The sequence below is a fragment of the Chiloscyllium plagiosum genome, unplaced genomic scaffold (genome assembly GCF_037043375.1).
Source record: "Chiloscyllium plagiosum isolate Xiang-an unplaced genomic scaffold, Cpla_swu_hap1 HiC_scaffold_26, whole genome shotgun sequence".
Lineage (NCBI taxonomy): Eukaryota > Metazoa > Chordata > Chondrichthyes > Orectolobiformes > Hemiscylliidae > Chiloscyllium > Chiloscyllium plagiosum.
Genome location: NW_028270164.1, coordinates 41,369,215 through 41,391,736, shown reverse-complemented (window position 1 = coordinate 41,391,736; position 22,522 = coordinate 41,369,215). Strand labels below are relative to the sequence as shown.

General features: G+C 40.0%; 1 protein-coding gene across 4 annotated transcripts in view; it reads left to right on the top strand.

Moving 5' to 3' along the window:
* Positions 1-22,522, top strand: part of ppardb (peroxisome proliferator-activated receptor delta b) — a 93,652-nt gene continuing 71,130 nt past the window's right edge. Inside the window, exons 1-2 of one of the 4 annotated variants that reach the window (XM_087973649.1) lie at positions 1-172; positions 11,666-11,805. The gene's annotated coding sequence lies outside the window, so the exon portion shown is untranslated. Of the gene's footprint in view, positions 173-466; positions 604-11,665; positions 11,806-22,522 lie in introns of those variants that run through there. The other 3 variants (XM_087973648.1, XM_087973651.1, XM_087973650.1) reach the window with 3 other exon arrangements.

The following is a 22,522-nucleotide window of genomic DNA, read 5'->3' as shown; positions in this document are numbered from 1 at the left end:
GCGCGTGAGAGTGGCGCGAGGCGGTCACGCCGCGTGACGTCAGTGGCGCTGTCACCGCTCGAGCCGCTGCGCACGTAAACATTAACGGAGAGAACTTTGAGGCGCTTCAAAAAGTGGGCGAGCAACTGCTGCCGGGCGAGCGAGGGAGAAACCGACTGATGAAATGTTGCGAGTGAGTTCCGCCAACTTGAGGCTTTGTCTCTCCCTGTTCAGTGTTGACATGAAAAGATTCTCTCAAACAGGAAGGAGGATTGGCAAACTCACCGGACAGCCCGGTGGGTGCCTGCGCCGGAAGGCCCGCCTCTTGCCCACTCCGATTGGCCTTTGCTGTCAGATACCGGGCATCCCATTGCTTGATGGTGCTGTCAGCCAGGAATGTGCCCTCCCCCCCCCCCCCCCGTGTTTGGGGTGTGTATGGATCGGAATCTGTTGCTGCTGAATCTGCAGCTGGGAACTTGGTGATGGGGGGGAAAGCAGCCTTCCCTGTTGTCCTCCCCTTCCCTGTTGTCCTCCCCTTCCCCAGATGTTGGGTTGGCCACTCCTAACTGTGAGGGCGCTACTCTCTCAAGTTTTGCGGCCGTCGCGGGTGCAGACTAGGGCAAGGTGAGAGCCTGGCCCCCGGCGGAGAAAGTGATCAACAGCGCCTGCAATTCCTAATTTTAATTAGCATTTGTTGTCTGGTCTAGTCCGGCCCCGCTGCCCAGCTCCCCTGCCCCTCGTCCACTTTTGTGTTAGGCTCCCCGCTTCCCCCCTCCCATTTCTTATTTGCTCTCTCTATCCCCTCAGCTATCCTCTCCTAACCTGTCTACACGCTATGTCTGCTCCCTTTGGTGACTTATCTGCCTCCCCTCGCTGCACCGTTGTACCCCTTTTCTTTCCCCTATTCTTGCCCTCTTCTGTATAGCATAAAATCGACAAACTGAAAGCCCTCCTCTCCTAGTTTAGCCAGATTAGCGTAGTAGTAAAGCATAAAACATTGACATTTAAATAACTGTGCAATTTAACATCAAGGTAAAAACAGATGATGACAACCAGATTCTGGATTAGTGGTGCTGGAAGAGCACAGCAGTCCAGGCAGCGTACGAGGAGCAGTAAAATCGACGTTTCGGGCAAAATCCCTTCATCAGGAATAAAGGCAGAGAGCCTGAAGGGTGGAGAGATAAGCTGGAGGAGGGTGGAGGTGGGGAGAAAGTAGCATAGGTAAGTGGGGGAGGGGGATGAAGATGATAGGTCAGGGAGGAGGGTGGAGTGGATCACTCTACTTGGTATTCCTTTGAACTGTTTGTAGTAGGTCCCAAGGTAGGTTTTCATACTTGGTTTAATGTAGTTTTATTCTAGAAGTTGGACATAACAGCAAAGTTTGTGATCTCTGAATTAGTGGGAGCTGACAAGTATATTATGAAACAATAAGTTGTTTTGAACCAAAGTTATATACACTAACAGTCCTTCATAGCATGGAGCCCTACAGTAGAGAAAGGGGATGTAAGAAATAAAAGTGAAATCAGTCCATATTTAAAGGAGTAGAAAGGGAAGGTGAAAGATTAAGGAGAAACAACACTGACAGAGAAAAGGTAAGTCCCTGGTTGACTAGGAGCTTTCTTCTTGTTGTCACATCTTTACCCTTTCTCAACTGCTTTGCTTCTTTGATGTGGAGGTGCTGGTGTTGGACTGAAGTGGGCAAAGTTAAAAATTACACAACACCAGGTTATAGTCCAGCTGGTCAGACAGCATCCGAGGAGCAGAAGAATCAATGTTTCGGGCATAAGCCCTTCATCAGGAATGAGTCTTATTCCTGATGAAGGGCTTGTGCCTGAAATGTCGGTTCTCCTGCTCATCGGATGCTGCCTGACTGACTATGCTTTTCCAGCATTCCATTCAACTCTGATCTCCAGCATCTGAAGTCTTCAGTTTCTCCTACCAGGTTATAGTCGAACAGGTTTATTTGGAAGTACTAGCTTTCAGAATGCTGCTCCTTCAGGTAACTAGTGGGGTTGGATCATAAGACACAGAATTTATAGTAAAAGGTCACAGTGTCATGCAATTAAAATGATGTATTGAACAAACCTAGATTGCTGTTAAGTCTTCAGTGGTCATGGACATTTGGCCTCGGATCTTTGGGTGACCAATCTCCAAGGTGGACGTCGGGATATGCAACAATGCAGAGTGGCTGAGCAGAAGCTGATAGCTAAGTTCGGTACCAGGACCATTGGTTCATGTCACACTTCAGATGACCCCACTACACTATACAATCTCTCTCACTCTCTCGCGCATACATACATTCTTACATACTCTCACACTCACGCAGACTCTCAGACGCATACACGTACACCTCCCACATTCACACCCAGCATACATCCTCTCACAGGCTTATACTCCATCACACTCAAGCACACACTCCCAAGCACATGCAAGCACACGCTCTCTCGTGTGCATTCATTCTCACCTGCATGCATGCACATATGAGTCCATGGAGTGAATTTGTATTTGCAGATACATTCTATTTTTGTTCAAAAAGCACACAACCTATAGGCCGTCAATCCATATAACATTTTATAAATTCCTACTTTAGAAATAGAACCAGTCTGACTCAAGATTGGGATATTGACAGACTCAAACCTCACACCTTTAATAAATTGCCTGAGTTGAGATAACTTAAGGTTTTATAAAAAAGACACGTCGAATGTGTCTTAAAAGGAGTTCTGAGATTTACGTATTAATGAACTAAAACTTGCAACCCACTCGCAAAAATGAAAGCCTCAACAGCTGTCTAGGTTTGTATAATATATCATTTTAATTGCATGATACTGTGATCTTTTGCTATAAATTCTGTGTTTTATGATCCTGCCCCACTAGTGACCTGATGGAGCAGCACCCTGAAAGCTAGTAGTTCCCAGTAAACCTGTTGTTTTTCTGAAACCAGGCTGGCTGTTCGGTTGGTAACAAGAACACACTTTGAACTATTCTGGTATCCAGTGACTAACATTCATATAGTTGTTGCAGTCACAATTTTTAAAGTCAAATTAAGGCTGTCCAAATTTTTACGAATATGTAAGTAACTTTTATAGTTGATTAATTGCTAAAGTGCAGATATTATTAAATATATTAGTGATTTTTAAATGCAGTTGAATTGCATTTGTGATTTGTTTTTTTTAAACAGATACATAATGTAAAGAATGTGCAGTTAGAATCAACTAGCTAAACTGAGCTATTTTATTCTGTGCAATGATATTTTCAGATAAATAAAGTCTAATTTGGCTACTATATGATATTCTTGTTGCCCTTCTATATTGTCAGGGCAGAAAACCTCAGAAAACAGACCATTTCCTTCCCTTGTGGGAGTACTGATTATCTTTAATCCATTACCAAGGTAGCCTTGAATGAGTGCATTTGTAGTTGTGCATCATGCATGTAATATTAAAGATTATGAAAATAAGATGAAGGGTGGTACAAACATCACTTAGCGTTCATTAAATTGCAACCAGAAGATCGACAGTATGCTTCCTTTGCCACTGTGTGCATTGCAAGAGATCTTGCTGTGGTAACAAGGAGGCCAAATAATATATATTTTTACAGTGGAAATTGTTTTGTAGTGCAGAGGTGAACACAAAAGGTGGTAACTTCAAAAATATCTTTGCAATTCCTCTTTGCAGAAAATGTGTTAAATTGGTACTGATATTGATTGTCAGTTGGTATAAGTTTGTTTGAAATTAACTTGCAAGTGACAGATTTTAAGATAAATGAAATGGGAAAAGATGCTGGCAAGCCAAGAAGCAGAGACTAAAGAGATTGCTTGGGAAATGGGGCAACAATTTTGTTGAAAGAATCCTGTTCTTTTTTTTAAAACAAAGGTGTATAAGTGTAATTCATGTGCCTTTTCCTTTAGAAAGCTGCCTTTGACCGTTCATTCATTGCACCAAAGTGAGTTTGGTATGGGCAATTAGAAATCATAATGGGTATAGAATTTCAATTCACTCAATCCTTTTAAAATACTGAACTTTCAAACCTGTTTGTATCAGTATTATTTTAATTTGATAGTGAGATTCAGATTTTTGGTTTTATTCGCACTTTCTGCTTTAAATAGCAGTGCTTCGCCCGGAGGTCCATTGAAGATGTTACCTAGTAGGGTGACGAAACATCTGGAAATGAACCTTCCAGCTCAGCGAGCAAACCTACATCCAGAAGCTCAACCTGAGCTACAAATCTTCTCAACTCACTAAAATAACTTCAAATTTTAACTGGGGTGCATGGGTTCCAAGGAGAGCAGAGCTTGCCACCTGAAAGACCGTGACACATCAATGGCAGTTGAATGGTTACTGGAGGATGGAAGCCATTGTGTTAAGCAATATTTTCAAATGAGTTTTTTTTTTAAAGAAAAATTCGGGTAAGGGAATGAAATGCTCCCAATTTTACTTCATTTATTGCAGGCAATTTTGAGAGATTTTGAACCTTGAGAGATCTAATTCTGAGATGATGTAGTTGGAGAGAAGAGTAGGGGTGAGTGCCAGATGCAGCTACATGGAATGGGCCTGCAGTAGACAGAAGAACAGCAATCTCATGGTAGTGCAAGGCAGTGCAGATGAGGGGTTTGCACAGGACTAAGAATGCAGGCTGTTGTTGGTAGGAGACACTATCCAGGTGAAAAGTGTAGCAAACTCTTTGGATGTTAGAAATACCATTGAGTTAACCTATGGTCCAGCTTATAATTACTGTGCCTACAACTGTGGATCTGATGCTGGAGATTTTGCAGCAATTAACTACTTCCTGATTCTCCAAAATTTATATACTATCTTCAAAGTATAAGTTGAGGTGTGCTGGAATTTCCACTTTCCTAAATGTGCAGTTCCAAAAATGTTCACGGAACTTGGACCATCTAAGACAGATGAGCCTAATTGATTGGCAGCCAATCCATTATCTTCAACTTTGACACCATCTCCCACTGATGTACATCACCAGCAGCACTGTGTATGCAAGGCATACTGCAGCAACTTGTCAAGCATCCTTTAACAGCACTTTCCAAATCTGAAATCTCTTCTGTTTAAGAGAATAAGGACAGAACATGCAAGCGAATACTATAATATGCAAATTCTCATCTTGCTATTCCTTCACTGCCACTGATCAAAATCTTGAACTCTCTTCCAATGAGTGTACTTACACCAGGTGAACTGTAATGGCTCAAAAAAAAACGGCTCACCATCTTGTTCTCAAAGTAACTGGACATGGACAGCAAATTCTGGCCTTGCCAGTGATGCTGTCATCACAGAGAGAGATTCTGTTTCATGAAAATGTCAGAACACTTGTGCCTCCAAAGATTCATTCTTTGCTGTTAGGCAGTTAACAAACCCATTTGGAGTGTTCAAGGAAAAGTTGTGTGTAGTGATGAAGGTAACTGTGGTGCTTAATGTTTTAGTTTCAAGGCTCGATTGAGGTGTCTTCTGGAAATATTTGTAGGATATTTCAGGCAGTTGCTCATTGCTGCATCAATCATGGGACATCCCATGCAACCGATGGCAGGACAAGACATAAGTAATCATAGCAGTCAGGTCAGTAAGGCCAAGAGATCTGCATTCCTGGTGGGAACACCTTCATTGAGGGGTCACTGGACATTGGTGCTATCTAATTACATTCAGCTGTTCATGCTTGACCTCTCTTGTTCTGTATCCTGTCTATTGCCCTCCTTTTGTGTGGCTGGCAGGAAGACTGCTAAGTTGCCTTTAAATGTGATGCATGTACTGGACCTGCCAAACTTTGCTCCCACCAATGGCCATTATGAGCCATATTGCACCCAATGTTTGTACAGTCTGTTTTGTAGATATTCAGCCTGAAGCCTCCAAAAATATTTTAAATTCCTTTGCCCCAAAAAAATGCAGTTCGTGGTCAACATGTAGAAGCTAGTGTTTGTAACAGTTTGCATCCTGTTAAAAGTTCAGTACCAAATTTCAACTGCTCTACAGTTTGGCTTCAATTAGATAGATCCTCTAGCCTGAACAATACTGAGAGGAGAATCGTTTTGCCTAATAACTAAGTGTGAAATAAGATGATACGTAGTTTTGTAAATTACCAGAAGCAAATGTTTAGGAGATCAAAAATTTAAGCAACCGTATTAAAGTATTTTAAATAAGAAAGGGAAATGAGGTCATTATAAGAGGGTTAAGTCTTTTGACTTATAAATGTTTGTAAGATATTAGTTTCAGGAGAATGGATAAAATTTCTAAGTAAACGGAATGATTGTTGCCCCCTTACCGGAGCTGTGAACAGTATAATCATAATTATTCGAAAACAGGTGTACCTATTGTTTCATCCTGCTAAATATGCTTATGAGATAAAATTATAATAGTTGCTATTTGTTGTTGTATAATTGGGTGTTCATTACTGGTTTGTGGAAGTATTTACATTATAGGTTGCTCTTTTATGGTGATACAAATAGTTACTATGCTGAATGTGGAAATAAGGGTTCTGTTCCATTTAGCACTATGTCTCGGTCTTGGCGATCATTATGTGCTTGAAATTTTACCAGACTAAGTCAAATGGGAAGTTAAATTCTACAAACACTGAGATGATTCTTGAACTGGATCCAGTAACTCAATTCATAGAACAGTTTCAGTTGTATTCCTGTACCAAAGCTCTTTGAGCTTGAGTGCACAGAGATCTTTGGTGAGCTATTATTTTGTGAAATTGGTCGGCACAACATCGTGGGCTGAAGGGCCTGTTCTGTGCTGTACTGTTCTATGTTCTAAATTGACTTGAAATTGCCAGGTTAGTTGTTAAGGTAGGAAGTCCTGCTGTAGTTTCAGCAAGATACAAAACACTGTTTAAAATTGATATTGAAAGGGTATTTCAAGATAGCTCTTATTGAAACGTGTTGCATAAACATTTTGGAAATAGTTTTAAATAGCTGAATATAAGTATGAAATTATTTATATACGGTCACATTTGGGCAAATTAAACTTTTGATTTTCTTCCTTTTAACTGAGATGGAAGCGTGCTTTAAATTTGTTTTTAACAATTCCATTGATATAAAACTGTTCTCTTTGTATAAAGACCGAAGTACATTTTACGTGAGAAATGTCGCAACGTATGCAAATGTGCCACCCTGAATCTGAGCCTACTTTATCCAAGGCTGAACCTGAATTTTCCAATGTCTAGATTAGAAAATTTTGATTCACTCCTAGTTTTCCAGAACCAAAAAGAATGCCTTATACCACCAGCAATGTTTTATCATTTACTAAGGTTGATACCCAGCTGCACTAGATAGATTAAATGAGAAGAGGTTTGGTGTGTTGTAGGATCTAACATTATTATACATGTACAAGTGCTAAATCTTACACTTCTGTTCCACAGAGCAAGTGAATTTGGGCTTCTGAGCTTAATAGATATTTTATAACCTATCTCTTTTCTATAATAAAACTATAAACAAATATTTAAAAATCTGTTTCATGTTTAGAGATTTTTTAAAATTCGTGATTTTAAAAAAAGAGATTTTATAATATATTAAGCTCAGAAGCTTGAATTTACTTGTTCTGTGGAGCACTAGTATTGGTTTTAACAATATTATCGTCTAATATTGAGTAAAACATCAAATCGTTATGATAAGCTTTCAAGCCACTAATCATAATTTAATTGATTCAGAAGATCACAATGTAATTAATGCAGTAGTAAACCTTCCTTGTAGCCTTTTTAACACTTGTGTGTTTTTATTGTTCGTGAATATGTACAATGTATAACCCCCTTAAGGGTTAAGGCTGAGATCTCCTTACAGGCAGAAAATATTTGCAGTCTATCTTATGACTTCTTGCAATATGTAGTTGTGTAAATAAACCCTCCAATGCCTTTGCCAAAACACATGTCACTGAAATGTAAAGCAGTAGTGCTTCAGTAAGTGTTTTTGATTTGTTTGATAAACATGCCTTTTAAGTTATTAGTGAATTTGAATCTTGCTCTTCCAGCTAGAAGATGCTGTGTGGTACTTGCAAGAGAAAAATGTTCAAAAATTGTAAAAGATATTACTCTGGGTCCTGGGGGGGATAAACATCTGGCTATGAATTCAGCTGAGTTTTGAGGTTCACTCTTAGCCTTTGTAGAGGTAGTTGATCCTGTCACAGAAACTACAGAGGAGACTTGATTATCCGAATACCAATTATCTGAAAATCGGATTATCCCAAGGAGATCTTGAGGTCCCGGTAGCAACATTACATCAAAGACGTGTTTTCAGCAGTGATTGCGTCTTTTGTTTACAGTGATTTAAACAGGCTCCGTCTCTAAATGACTGACCTCCCGCCCTCTCTCTCCCCACAGTTTCCCTGGAGTTCTACAGAGGGGTGTATCCTACCCCCCCCCCCCCCCCCCCAGGAATAATCTTTCCGACATTGTCCTATACAGGGCAAACATGGAACCTGTCAAAAATTTGCAGTTACAAGTTGTGTGTGTGTGTGCGCACACGCTTTTTGGAGACTTACCCTACTTATAATGCCTTTAATGTAACAATGTTCCAAGGCACTCCCAAGTATGACACTGCGCCATATTAGGAGAGAGAATTAAAACAACTTGTTTTTAAGGTGTTTATTGAAAGAGGAAGGTTAGCTAGAGAATTCTAAAGCTTCAAACATAAAAATTGAAGGCTCAGCCTTCAATGGTGGAGCAATTAAAATCGTATGCTCAAACACACCAAATTAGATAAGCATATATCTTTTGGAAAAAAATAAAAAAAATTGAGGAGTTTGCAGGGATAGGGTTATGGGGGGATTTGAAAACCAAGAGAATTTTTAATATCAAGATATTGCTTGACTGGAAGCCATTCTAAGTAGGTGAGCACAGGAATTAGAGGAATGCTGGTGGCACTCTTGTGCTTTGAGGTAATCACTGTAAGTTGTCACTCTCAAAGACAAGAACAAAGAAAATTACAGCAGTATTCCAAATGTGGCTGAACCAAAGTCCTGTACAACTGTAACATGACCTGCCAGTTCTTGTACTCAGTACCCTGTCCGATGAAGAAAAGCATGCCGTATGCCTTCTTGACCACTCTATCAATCTATCTTCAAACGATTTAAGAATGTTGGGATCACATCCCTGTAAATAGAAATGTTAACCTCAGATCCTGGACCTCCGTACTCTTTTCCATGACTGGCACATTGGAAGTTGTGATAAAATTAGTCATGTTGAGAACATTGAGAGACTTTGGGTGTCATTCAGAAGATAAGTCAAAATGTTGGAAAGCCTGCACAACCCTCCAAGCAACTCATCTACCAGAGTCTTTTAGTACCATCTTGCCTGCACATGGCAAACTCTGCAGATCACACATTAGAATTATCAGCCATCTCAGAACCCATTGAACTGGACTGGATGCGTCATCCTTGATCCCGAGGAACTGCCTATCAAGAAAATAGTAAGGGACTGGGACTTGATGTGAATTGAGACATGGCATAGAGTTCAGTTGATCTTTGATGTATTGAATGTCAAATGAGAGAAAAGACAAGTCTATGGAAGAAATTGCTGCTCATCCAGTACTGATTGGATAAGCAACCTGACAACAGCAGTAGAGGAGTTGAAAGAGATAATGATGAGTTGGAGCTGGGTGTTATCAGTATACACATGAAAGTTACTGCCATGCCTTCAAAAAGAATACTGAAGAAATTCCATTCTGGCAGCATCTGTAGAGGGAGAAACAGTCAATGTTTCGAGTCAAGTACAACTTCAGGAAAGGCCAGCATTTGTGGCTGATCCTAATTACATTTTGAACTGAAGTGTGTTGGGGGATCTAAGACTCAATCACGTTGCTATGGTTCTGGAATCATATTTAGGCCAGACAGGTTAACGAGCAGATTTCATCCTCTGAAGGACTGCGAGTTTTGTTTTAAAACAATAATCAGTAGTTTCATGGCTATTATTACTGAGGTTAGCTTTCAATTCCAGATTTATTAGTGAATTTTAATTCCATCAGGTGCTGTTGTGGGAATTGAATGCATTTCCTGAGAGCAATTGGCCTGAGGTTGTAGATTCAGTGTCACAGGCTCCAGACAAGTTGAGCAGGATGAGGAAGGAAAGTTTCCTTTTCTTTTAGTGACATAGGATGTCAATTGTAATTTTGAGAGCACTTTTTTTGGTATTGTGGCAGGGAAGAAAACCTAAGGGGAAGTTCCAGAAAAGGTGGGAAGTTATTTTGGGAGCTGATAACATATTCAAGGACTCTGGAGAGATCAGAGATAAGATGGTAATTTTCAAAGATGGTGGGGTTAAGGGTTTTCTTTTCCTTGAGGTAAAGGGTGACAATGGCAGATTGAAAGAGGGACCATATTAGATTAGATTATATTACTTAGTGTGGAAACAGGCCCTTCGGCCCAACAAGTCCACACCGACCCGCCGAAGTGTGACCCACCCATTCCCTACATTTACCCCTTTACCTAACACTACGTGCAATTTAGCATGGCCAATTCACCTGACCTGCACATCTTTGGACTGTGGGAGGAAACCGGAGCACCCGGAAGAAACCCACGCAGACACTGGGAGAATGTGCAAACTACACACAGTCAGTCGCATGAGTCAGGAATTGAACCCGGGTCTCTGGCGCTGTGAGGCTGCAGTGCTAACCACTGTGCCACCGTGCCGTGCTATATATCCTTGTATACAAAATTCTGAGATGTTGATAAGATGTTCCCTTTAGCAGAGAAACCTAACTGCGATGTAGTCAGAGTCCCCTTATTCTGTAACTATCTGCAGAGAAGAAATTCCTTTACATCTCCATTTTAAATGGATGCCTGTTTGGAATTCACTATCCTAAGAAGTTAATGCTAGATCAATGAAGTAATTTAAAGAGGAGGTAGATTCTGAAATGTTGAGGGCCGTGCGGAGCTGGTCCAAAAGAGTTGAGGTCAGGGAAGATTAGCCATGGTATTCAGGAGTGGCAGGGTAGGCTTGGGGTCTGAGTAGCCGACTCATTCATTTCTTGTGTGCTTATGGGTCATGAAATCCGTGGAATTATTTTCTCCGGTTTCAGTTACCCGTGGATTACTGCGCACCAAATATATTATAGGGAACCAGGGACCAGGAGGCTGCTGGGAAGGTACTTTTTTTTTCCGTGATTTAATATGATTAGGATCAAGGAACAGCAGAGAGTCTTGAAGTTAAGATGAATTTGGAGAGAGCATGAAGTGAGGTCATACAGAAACTAGAGAAAGACCATTTAGTTTTGTCCAATATCTGTTAAGAGCAAAATTTTTCTAAATTGCTCTTTCTTGATCAATGCACCACAGTGGGCGGCACGGTGGCACAGTGGTTAGCACTGCTGCCTCACAGCGCCAGAGATCCGGGTTCAATTCCCGCCTCCGGCGACTGACTGTGTGGAGTTTGCACGTTCTCCCCGTGTCTGCGTGGGTTTCCTCCGGGTGCTCCGGTTTCCTCCCACAATCCAAAGATGTGCAGGTCAGGTGAATTGGCCATGCTAAATTGCCCGTAGTGTTAGGTAAGGGGTAAATGTAGGGGTATGGGTGGGTTGCGCTTCGGCGGGTCGGTGTGGACTTGTTGGGCCGAAGGGCCTGTTTCCACACTGTAAGTAATCTAATCTAATCTGTGATAGATTCTTAAAAAAACCTTTCAACATTGAAAAAGTTTTAACTTTAAATGAGTGCAATGAGCAGTTGTCAAAAATACAAAAAAATCTGTTATTTGCTCACAGAAAAGATGGCAGCACAAGATAGATATTAAGAACAGATGTCATAACTTGGACCTCACCACACTGGTCACGAATGGGAGGTGAAACGTCACTGTCTATCAAACGCACTGTTGTCTGCCTCTGAAAGTTAGGATCTTAATATGGTAAGAGATCATAAGCTGACTGCTAACAGCAATGTTCCTCAGACTATACAGCATTCTCACAAATTGGATAATTTAATATGATTTGCCCAGGATTGTAAGATTATTGGCAATTCTCCTCTTAGTTAAGATTCAAAGTATTGTGAGTTGAAGATCTTGTTAATAGATGGGTGTATGTTCAGAGTTGGGTAGTCATAAAATTGGATTGTCTTTAGACAAAGCTCACTTCTTGTAAAGATTTCTGAGTGCCACAGAGTTGATATATGAAACTGACTGCAGACCACCAAACAAGTGAGGCAAGAGTGACAGTCCTTGACGTCAAAACTGCATTCAACAGTGTGGCATTAAGGAGCTCTAGAAAAACTGGGATCAATGGGTATCAAAGGACAGATCCCCTGCTGATTGGAGTCATACCTGGCATGTAGGTAAATGGTTGTGGCTATTGGAGGTCAGTTATCTCAGCTCTAGGACCACTCTGCAGGAGTTCCTCCATCTAGTGTCCTAGGCTGACCATCTTTAGCTACTTCATCAATGATTTTCCCTCCATTACAGGGTCACAAGTTGGGCGTTCATGGTGACTGTACAATGTTCAGCACCATTTGTGACTCGTCAGATAAGCCCATGTTCAAATACAACAAGTGTTGAGTTCTTTTTCTTGAGATTCTTACGCACTTGATGCAACTGCCAACTTCTGTGAACAGCCAAAATTTTAGTAAGTAAGCACAAACTGTGGAGGAACCCTTAACACTCTTCGCCATGCACGCAAAGCGTGTCAGGAGGTCTCCCTGAACAAAGGGACAGTCCTAACTTTATATAATATCTTTACATCACAGTCAGTAATGCCCACAAGACAATTCCCAGCCTTCCTGTACAGTCACATGCCACTCAAGACACAATGTCGTGATCACACATCATTTCCAGAAACAGTATAATGTAAATCACCCATTAACAGTCAAATCTGTTGTGAATCCTTTTTTTAAACTGCAAGGAGTAGTCAAAATTGCAACTGCAATGTTCTTATTGAGTTCTGAATAAGGGATGATAATGTAATTCTTTTACTCTGAATAACTTGGAAATGGCCATGCAAATGGCTCTGAATGGCAGGGGATGGGAATGTAAATTTCTTACAATCCGACTGTAAGACAGAGACATCTCACCCTAGCCCCGGGACATCCAATTTTCTGCAGGTCAGCAGAGCAAATGAACCCTTTAATATCTCACAAGCTCTGGACAATATCCACCATTGGGTGAGCAAGTGGCAAGTAACATTTGTGCCATACATGCCAGGCAATGACTATCTCCAATAAAGGACAATCTAACCAATGCCCCTTGGCATTCAATGGTGTTACAACCTCTGAATCCTTCAATATCAACATGCCATTCACCAGAAACTGAACTGGACTTGCTATATGAATGAAGTGGCTACAATAGGAGATCAGAGGCTAGGAATACTGCTTTTCATGTCAGCTTAAAGATGACTCATACCTAGGTGATAGATATGACATTTCTGAAGGATCTTGATAAGAGGCCTAGGCGATACTGTGTTAGTTATTGATAGTTGTTTTTATAACTTTTTCGTTTTTGCTCATCTCAGGTTTTTTGTAATTGTACTTTATTCTGTACTAATTTTGAAGTATTTGAACTAATTGTTAACGTCAACCATCCAACCTTTACAATGACAAGACTATAATTGAAGTCTTACACGAAGCACCTGAAGGTTTCATTGCTAATCAACAACAATATCAAATGATTTGGAATGTTACTTTGCTACAATTTATCATTTTGTTTAATTTTTCACACACACTGTTCCTCTCTCTCCAGGTAATCAAGCAATTTTGCTATACTCAATGTCCAATTGTATCGTCCATCAGCTGCTCTTTAGTCTCCTGAACTGGTCCATGAACATACAAATGTATGAAGTAGTAGCAAATGTAGACCATTTGTCCCCTCAAGCTTGCTCTGCCATCATGGATCATGGCGGATCTTTGTGTTTTAAATTATTCTTTCTTGTTTGCCCCCTATAAACCCAATAACAGTTGCCTAAGAAGAATCTATCCATGTCAGTCTTAGAAGTATTCACTGTCCCACTTCCATCATCTTCTGAGGCAGTGTGTTCCAAAGTTGGATAACCTCTGAGAAAAATAATTTTTCCTTCTCTTTCCTGAAAGTTAGTTTCCTCTTCACTCATAAGAGGAAACATCCTTCCTGCCTCTACCGTTCAGGATTTGTACACTTCCATCACCCCTCACTTTTCTAAATTCCATTCAAAGCAAACATAGCTATCCAACTTAACCTCATACAATCTATTCACTCTTGGTAATCCCCCACTGAAACCACCTCCAACACATTTACATTCTTGTTTAAATGAGGAAACCAAAACCAGCAACAGTATCCAAGAAGTGGTCTCACCAGTGCTCTGTTTAACTGAAGCATAATAACATCCTTACTTTGTTTAATTGCCGTCAGTAAAAGGCATTCCATTAGCCACCTTTGATCAAGTGTATTCCTACTTGCTAATCTTTCTTGTGACTTGTGCACTAGAACTTGTAAGTCCCCATGTCTTACATTTCTGTAGTAGTTTTTCCTCAATTTAAATAATACTCTGTTTTATTGATTTTTCCTGCGAAAGTGAACACCATCACATTTTCCCAAACTATATTCTTTCTACCAGATTATTGTCAATTAAGGAGCTTGTTGAACAACACCGGTTAAGTTGACTTTGTCACGTAGCTGCCTGTCTTTATTGTCTTCACCTGCAAATTTAGCTACTGTGCTTGCAGTTACCTCATCTAAATCTTTGATTTAAGTGGAAAAAGGATTCCTAAACTCCCGTCAGCGTATTTCTTTCTTAGACAATTAAGTTTCATTATAATCTTAAACTTCTTAATAGAACTCCTTTTAATTTTTAATTTCAATCGATAAACAGTACTTCAGGAATAAAAAGCCTACTTGCAGACTCCTAGTGGGTGGCACAATGGTTAGCACTGCTGCCTCACAGTGCCAGAGACCCGGGTTCAATTCCCGCCTCAGGCATCTGTCTGTGTGGAGTTAGCACATTCTCCCCGTGTCTGCGTGAGTTTCCTCTGGGTGCTCTGGTTTCCTCCCACAGTCCAAAAACAAATGTGCAGGTTAGATGAATTGGTCATGCTAAATTGCCCGTAGTGTTAGGTGAAGGGGCAAATGTCGGGGAATGGGTTTGGGTGCGTTGCTCTTCGGAGGGTCGGTGTGGACTTGTTGGGCCGAAGGGCCTGTTTCCACACTGTAAATAATCTAATCTAATCTGTAAGTAATCTGATCTCATTGTTTTAATTGCCTTGCTTTTGGGTTGAGAATCCAAAGTCGTTTTGAGAGGTCTGATCTCAAATTGCATGACTTATAGTAGTAATTTTTCTGAACTTCCTAATACTTAATTATCTAGAGCCTAAAACAGAAAATGCATGATCTATTTTTAATCAATCTTCTCAGCAATCTGATCACGCACCCCTGAAACAGGTGGTACTTAAACCCAGGCCTTCTGGAACAAAAGTAGGGATACTGCCACTGCACCACAAAAGCCCCAGAAAATGCGTGAACATAAATGGAGCACTTTGTGGGAAGCTATGGAGGTGATTCCTGGCCCCTTTGCTGAGATATCTAGTTCACCAATTACCACAGCTGAGGTGCCAGAAGACTCAAGATTAGCTGACATGGTGCCATTATTTAATAAAAGTTGTAAGGAAAATCCACTGAAGCGTGTCGAGACATCTCTGTGAACAGAGGAGCAGTCCTTCCTTTATTCAAAGTCTTTACATTACAGTCAGTAATGCCCACAAGACAACCCAGTCACTCCCTCATAGTCACATGTTCCTTAAGACCCTATATAGTGACCATGTCATTTCCAGAAACAATATAATGTAAAACATCCCTTAATGGCCAAATCTGTTATGAATTTTTTTTAAACTACAGGAAGTAGTCAAAATTCCAACTGCAATGTTCTTATTGATTTTGAATAGGATGATGATGCAAATATAAATTATCTCTGAATAATAGGAGACAGCCATGTAAATAACTGAGTGGCAAGGGATGGGAATCTAAATTCCTTACAATCTACCTGTAAGTCAGAAGCGTCCCACCCTAGCCTCAGGACATCCAATTTCCTGCAGGTCAGCAGGGCAAATTAACTCTTTAATATCATAATACAGAAATGTTGAGGTTAGTTATTGTTTACTCTCTGACTGCCATTGAATCAGGACAGAACTGAGAACTTTGTTTCTTGTACAGCTTGTTCTGCTACACGCGACAGTTGTGTTCCTCTGTAAAATCGTGCTGTGGAAGATCACTATAGAAAATCGCTATACCTGTTTAGTAGAAAGTTCGAGTTACCCAAACAGCAGCCGCAATTCATCAGTCATATTATCGCCAATTTGTGTTGATGAAACGTGTGGTATACCAGAACGACCTGTAAATCATTACCACAATGCACTCCTTTCTCCTGCTTAGCCCCACACAAACTGACCTGTTTGTTACAAGTTTCCTGTTTTTTAATAGTAACTAAGAGAACTAATATTTGGATTCTCCTATCACAGTAGCTGAGAGAGACTTCATAGAAATTCCTAATAGTGTAGGAAATGAATGACAAAACACATTCCACAAATGCATGTTCAAGACATTTTAGGTATATGACAAGTGATTTTTTTTTAATGCACTCTGTGACCAGATGGGCCACACACAATAATCAACTTATCATGGAGTTACAAAAGATGGGCAATGAATAAGCATGCTGGGAAATGGGAACCAGCCTTGACCAAAGTGAGTATGTTAATCCACATGCTGCAGAATCCAGACAGGCTGCAGCTACCGACAGACAGTTTGCAAACAAACCTGGTAGCTGCAGATCCTACAATATACATCTGAATTTGGGTTTGACTGGGACAATGGAATGTCGTCCCTGGGGCAATCTGAAACATCGAGGTATGCATCAGACATGGAGGTGCTTCGTACCCTTATTTGGAGAAAGTTGTGTGCACCCAACATCTCCAATAATAGACAGTTAAGGACCACCCTGCCATCAACGTGCCAACATCTGGTTGGGTCAGATTGGTCAGGGTGATCGAACCTGATCGACCCATTAGAAGATACTCCAGACCTTCCTAAAAGGGCGCTCAGACTGTGGAATATAAGAGTCACCGCAAAACCATGCTCAGTGCGGTAATTCAAGAATAATCACTGGAAGAGAAGACACCTCTGAAACCATCGGAAGAAGAGCCCCGGACGAAATCACTACATGGAGCCTGGCCGAGTTCTAGTGTGGCGGTACATGATCATCAAAATTAAATTGAAGCATGAGAGATTTGTAGTGTTTATTGCTAGTTCATAGTGTATTTGTTCTAATATTATTTGTCCAAAAACAAATTTACTATTATTATTTGTTAGATATAAGAGTTCAAACATGCTGTGTGGCAGGCGCAACAGCCCCTACAATCTAGATGCATTCAGTAGGAAATTCCAGTATGATGGTCATATGGTCTAGTCACCTGAAATTGTAGTCTGATGACTCATTGGAAAAGCGCACTATATCATGAAGAATTGGCTACATGGAGGAAAAGATTCTTCACTAATGCTTTTTTTGTTCTGGTTTTTTAATTCAGGTGAATTGTAGATTCCTACAATTAACTTGAGTGACCCTGAATTGGTGGAGTGTTGGTGGTAACATTTAATTAACTTCGTCCTGGTATGCTTTCCAATGATAGCCACAGAAATGTGCATCCAAGTTCATACTGAGTGAGAATGGAATTAGACCTGGGGTTGTGTTATTTTATGGTCAGCTTACAGAATGTTGTTTAGATTCAGATATAATTTTTAATAAACCGCTTTGTTTCAGTGCTGACCTAAAGGTAAAGTCGTAATAGTTCCAGAGGACCATAGGGCTGCTGTCTCGTAACAGAGAGAGATATCTGGTAGTGGGTTTAGCCTGAGGGTAACTGTACCTTTGGCGAGGGATAAGGCTGAGAAGGCAGGTACGTCATGTGATCTCAGCTGGCACACAAATTGAACCCATGCTGTTGGTGCCGCTCTGCATTGCAAATCAGCCATCCAGCCAAGTGAACTAACTCAAGTGGAATTGTATTAAGAATGAATTGTTGTCATTAAGTGGAATTCCTATACCAGATGTGCTACAGTACCTTATCCAGTCTCTCCATGTCCTCAATCTATTCTAGATCGCAGATTTATTACTTTCTATCAAGACCTCTATTTTCTCCCTCATTAAGTTAGTTATCCTCTCATTTCTTACTGAAGTATTGAATTTGTGAAGACATTAACTTGTTTGTTGTTAATTACAGCAGTGTATATTAGTTGAGAACTGGTTATCTTTCATTTGAAATCTTTAGAAGTGTAGTACCCATTTCTCAGCTTGGCTAAAACTGCCAAAGGGCACAGATGCATTTTGTAAAGCCACATTTAAAGTCCACAGTTTCCTCTAGAACTTGCTGATGTGGAAGATATGAATGGCTTAGAAGCTTAATGTAGCAAGTTATGCTGTATTTATTAATTTAAGTAAAACATGTATTTTTAACCCATAACAACTGACCCAGGCTGATGCACAGTTAAGGCTTACAGCCAGAAATGGAGCTATTAGAACAAATGACCAAAAGCTTACTGAAAGAGGTGGGCTTTAATGAGGGTCTTGAATGAGGGGAGGGTGTAAAAAGATGGTAATGTTTATGATGAAAATTTCAGACCTTGAGGTTTAAGCACCTAGAAAGATTCAGAAGTGGTGGTTGAGGGTGATGAACAGCAAGACCTTTTCAGTGGTTACTGAACTAAAACCATTTGAAGATAAATGAGACCTTTCATAGGGACAGAAGTAGGCCATCCAGCACATTAAGTCCACTCTACTATTCATTGAGATCACGGCAAATCTGACGATCCTAAACTCCACTTTCCTGTCTTTTCCCTTTAACCTTTGATTAGAAATCAAAGTCAGTCTTTGAATATACTTAATGACCCAGCCTTGATAGCCCTCTGCAGTTAAAGAATTCTACAGATTCACTACCCTCTGAGAGAAGAAATTCCTCCACATCTCTGTCAATTCTCTCTGATCCTATAGTCTCCCACAAGGGCAAGCAATTTTTCCACATGTCCTGTCAAGACCCATAAGAATCTTGTAAATAGTAAGGTCATGAAGGTATTTAAATGTGGGATGAGAATTTTAATTCTGAGGCATAGGGGATTTGAGAGGTTTTGCTGGTGATCTTGAAGGTACACAATTGATTAGTTTTGTATGAGTGGCATTTTCAAATTCTTAACTGTCTACTCTTTTTTGACCATCTATTCACTACGATTCTTCTGCAGCCATTTGTTCAGGTATTCCCTTACCTTGCAATTGTTCAAATATTTTCTGGTTCTGTTATGAACACCGCCTTCATCACTTAATCCTAAAGGGTCTCGGTCTCATGTTACCTGATATGTGATTGGCTTGACCATGTATCACCAGATATAGCTGGACCATATTAAATGCTGCTGGGCCAGAATTATCGCTGCTCTCATGCTGTATGATATGGTAAATGCATTCTTCTTTGGGGCACTCTTTCAAAAGCTCCATTGTGTAAGTTTTAACTTTATAGTATAGCATAAAACTTAAGAAATAATTACTGCAATGTTTAACTTTTAACTTTGTTCGTTCTTTCTACCTTATTCTTCAGATTCTGTGCTTGTACCTGAGATAGTGCCTTGTCTGGCGATAATATACACTTTTCACTGTACTCCTGTACGTGTGATAAACATAAAATCAAAACATGCCTTTCCAAAAAGAAATTACATCCTTGACCTTTCTGTTTTTGCAGATGATTGCCTCATCTCCAAAGTTTGTTTAAAAACCAAAAGAACTGCGGATGCTGGAAATCAGAAACAAACAGAAATTGCTGGAAAAGCCCAGCAGATCTGGCAGTATCTGTGGAGAGACATTCACTAAAGTTTTGGGTCAGGCGTTCTAAAAAAGGGTTACCTCACCCAAAATGTTCACTCTGATTTCTCCCCAGATGCTGCCAGACCTCTGAGCTTTTCCAGCAATTTCTGTTTTTGGTCCAAAATCTCTTTGCCATCCAAAATACTTAAATATGCTGTCACTTCCTAAATCCATTCCAACTCTCTGGCAGTTCTTCAACTATCTTTTGCCCTGCAGGTGAACTAAAATGGTCCTAACCAAATTCATTAATCCAACTTTTGTGCATGACTGTAGTAAATTCTCGTTGCCCTCAGCTGCTTGTGGTCTTTAACAGAATCAACAGTGGCAAATAACTTAATTATGTAGCACCCTTAATATAGTAAAATGTTGAAAGGCATTAAAGAAGAAAAATTTCAAATATTTTTTGACATTGAGCCCAATATGATATAAGACACCATGACCTAAAGGTCTGAGGTATGTTTTAAGGAGAGCCTTAAGGAAGGGATGTAAGAAAGATGCTTAGTAAATAAATTTGAGAGCTTCAAGATTTGGCTGTTTTTAGGCAGGAGTGTCAGTGATGGAGCATTTAAAATTGGAGTTGAGCAAAAGACTAGAATTATGAGCACCAATATCTTGGAGGATCCTGAGGCTGGAGGAGATTATGGAGTTAACAAAAATGCCACCTCTGACGGTTGTGATGCAAGTTCATGTTATCTTATCTTTATTTGCGAACTTAGCTTCTAATGTAGTGGGAAAATGGATTTTAATTTTTGGTACCATGAAAGTCTGACTTTTTGTTTACAAAAGTCAAATTAATTTTAAAGTGAGCTAAAAAACATTTCCAAGTAATCATGTAATTTTAACTAAATGCAGAGCAGGCCACTTAAAGAAAGAATCAATAAGGTGTTTGCGGAGTTGGGTTTTACAACCCTGGGGTTGGGATAAGGAGAGAATAAAACAAATTTATTTATAGAGAAGAGGTCTATAACACAAGAGGTGCTGGTAGTAACAGTCTCCAAAGTAGGAGAAAGTGAGGGCTGCAAATGCTGGCAAGTCAGAATCAAAATGTGTGTGCTGGAAAAGTACATCAGGTCAGGCAGCATCCAAAGAGCAAGAGAGTCAATGTTTCGGGCATAAAACCTTCATCAGGACTGTGGAAAGGAAGGAAGCTGAGAGACATGTGGACTGGAGGGGAAGGTAAGTGAGGTGGTGAAGGGTGGATGCAGGTGGGAGGTAATTGTATTAGGTTGGTGGGGAGGATGGAGTGAATAGATGGGAAGAAAGATGGACAGGTAGAACAGGTCAATACAGCAGTGCTGAATTGGAGGATTGGAACTAAGTGGGGGAAGGGAGATTTGGAAATTGGTGAAATCAACATTGATGCTACGTGGTTGTAGGGTCCCGAGGCAGAAGATGAGCGTTGGTGACTGACTTAGATTTGGCGGTGGAGGAAGCCCAGGACTTGCATGTACTTGGGGGAGTGTGAAGGGGAGTTGAAGCTGTTTGGCCACAGGGTGGTGGGGTTGTTTAATGCGTGCAAACCATAACAGTCGGGGCAAGACTGGGGAAAAGGCGCTTCAAAGAAAGCTGTAGAGTCAGAAGAATACATGTGTTAAGGAAGATATATTAAGATGTAATAGTGAACTGAATTAGCACCTTGCTTAAAGGTATCTGAGAGAGACATTAATTGAAGAAAATAGCATTGAGTGAATTTATTGAAAAAGAATTTGATTACAGCTGTGCCAGTTGACCAGAAGCTTTCCCCTGGAGATGGGGGTGAGTTTTCACTGTGGTTTGGTGTCTATAAAGTTATTGATGGGGTAAAAAACGATTAGTCAATCTTCCTGATATTTCTGAATTTTTAATGTTCCTTCCAGTAGTTCCAGTGTAGTCTGATGTAGTTTGCTTTTGTTTTGTAATAAAGTGTCTTTTGTTTAAAGTACAACTGAGCTAATTCAAAAGAAGCTGCCAATGAATGACCTCTATTATCAACTTTTTAAAAAGATAAATCTTGTGTTCTTTCAAGCTAGATGTCATTCTAGGATATGATTGGTTCAGTAGTACCATCAGATGGGATCATAATAGTGCAGTTCTGTCTGAATACTGTTCTGAAATGTTGTTTGCTTTTTTTTGTTCTTGAGTTGAGACCACAATCTGTTGACTCAAAGGCGAGATGATCCATGGCTGATATTGATAAGGATTCATTGTTTTGAGAAATAAAGAAATTCTTCCTAAATATATCTATCTTATGCCAACTTTTGATTTTGTTTCCAAAATTGTATTTAATGTTGGTTTGTCCCAAGTAAACACCTGTTGTAAACCTCTAACAAAACTGTTTGTTTGAATTTGTTTCATGTGTCTTAAATCTTCCATTTGCATGCTTTAAAAATACTTGTGCTAAAGTGTTTGGATGACACATTTCCATGCCATCTGTAGGAAGTACTATAGAAAGTTGCATGTTTCCTTATATATTCAACAACTTTTATTTTTGTTTGTATTTGCCAAGTCTGATAATGCGCAATAATTTTAACTGTCTGACCATGAAGTTTCTGAGACAAAATACATGTTTTAGTCATTGGCAAAAAAAACTGATTGACCAATCACAAACTGATGCAGGTATGAACAATTTAAAGGAAATTTGTGTTATAATCTTTTAAAAATGTGTATTACTTGTTTTCAGCTGTTTAGTCTTTTTTTAACAAAAATTCATGTACGCAGTCATAACGTAGCTTCTTCAAACTGTATGACAGATTATTGTAAGAACATCTGTCAGCATTTTGCCATGTGCTGTGCTGA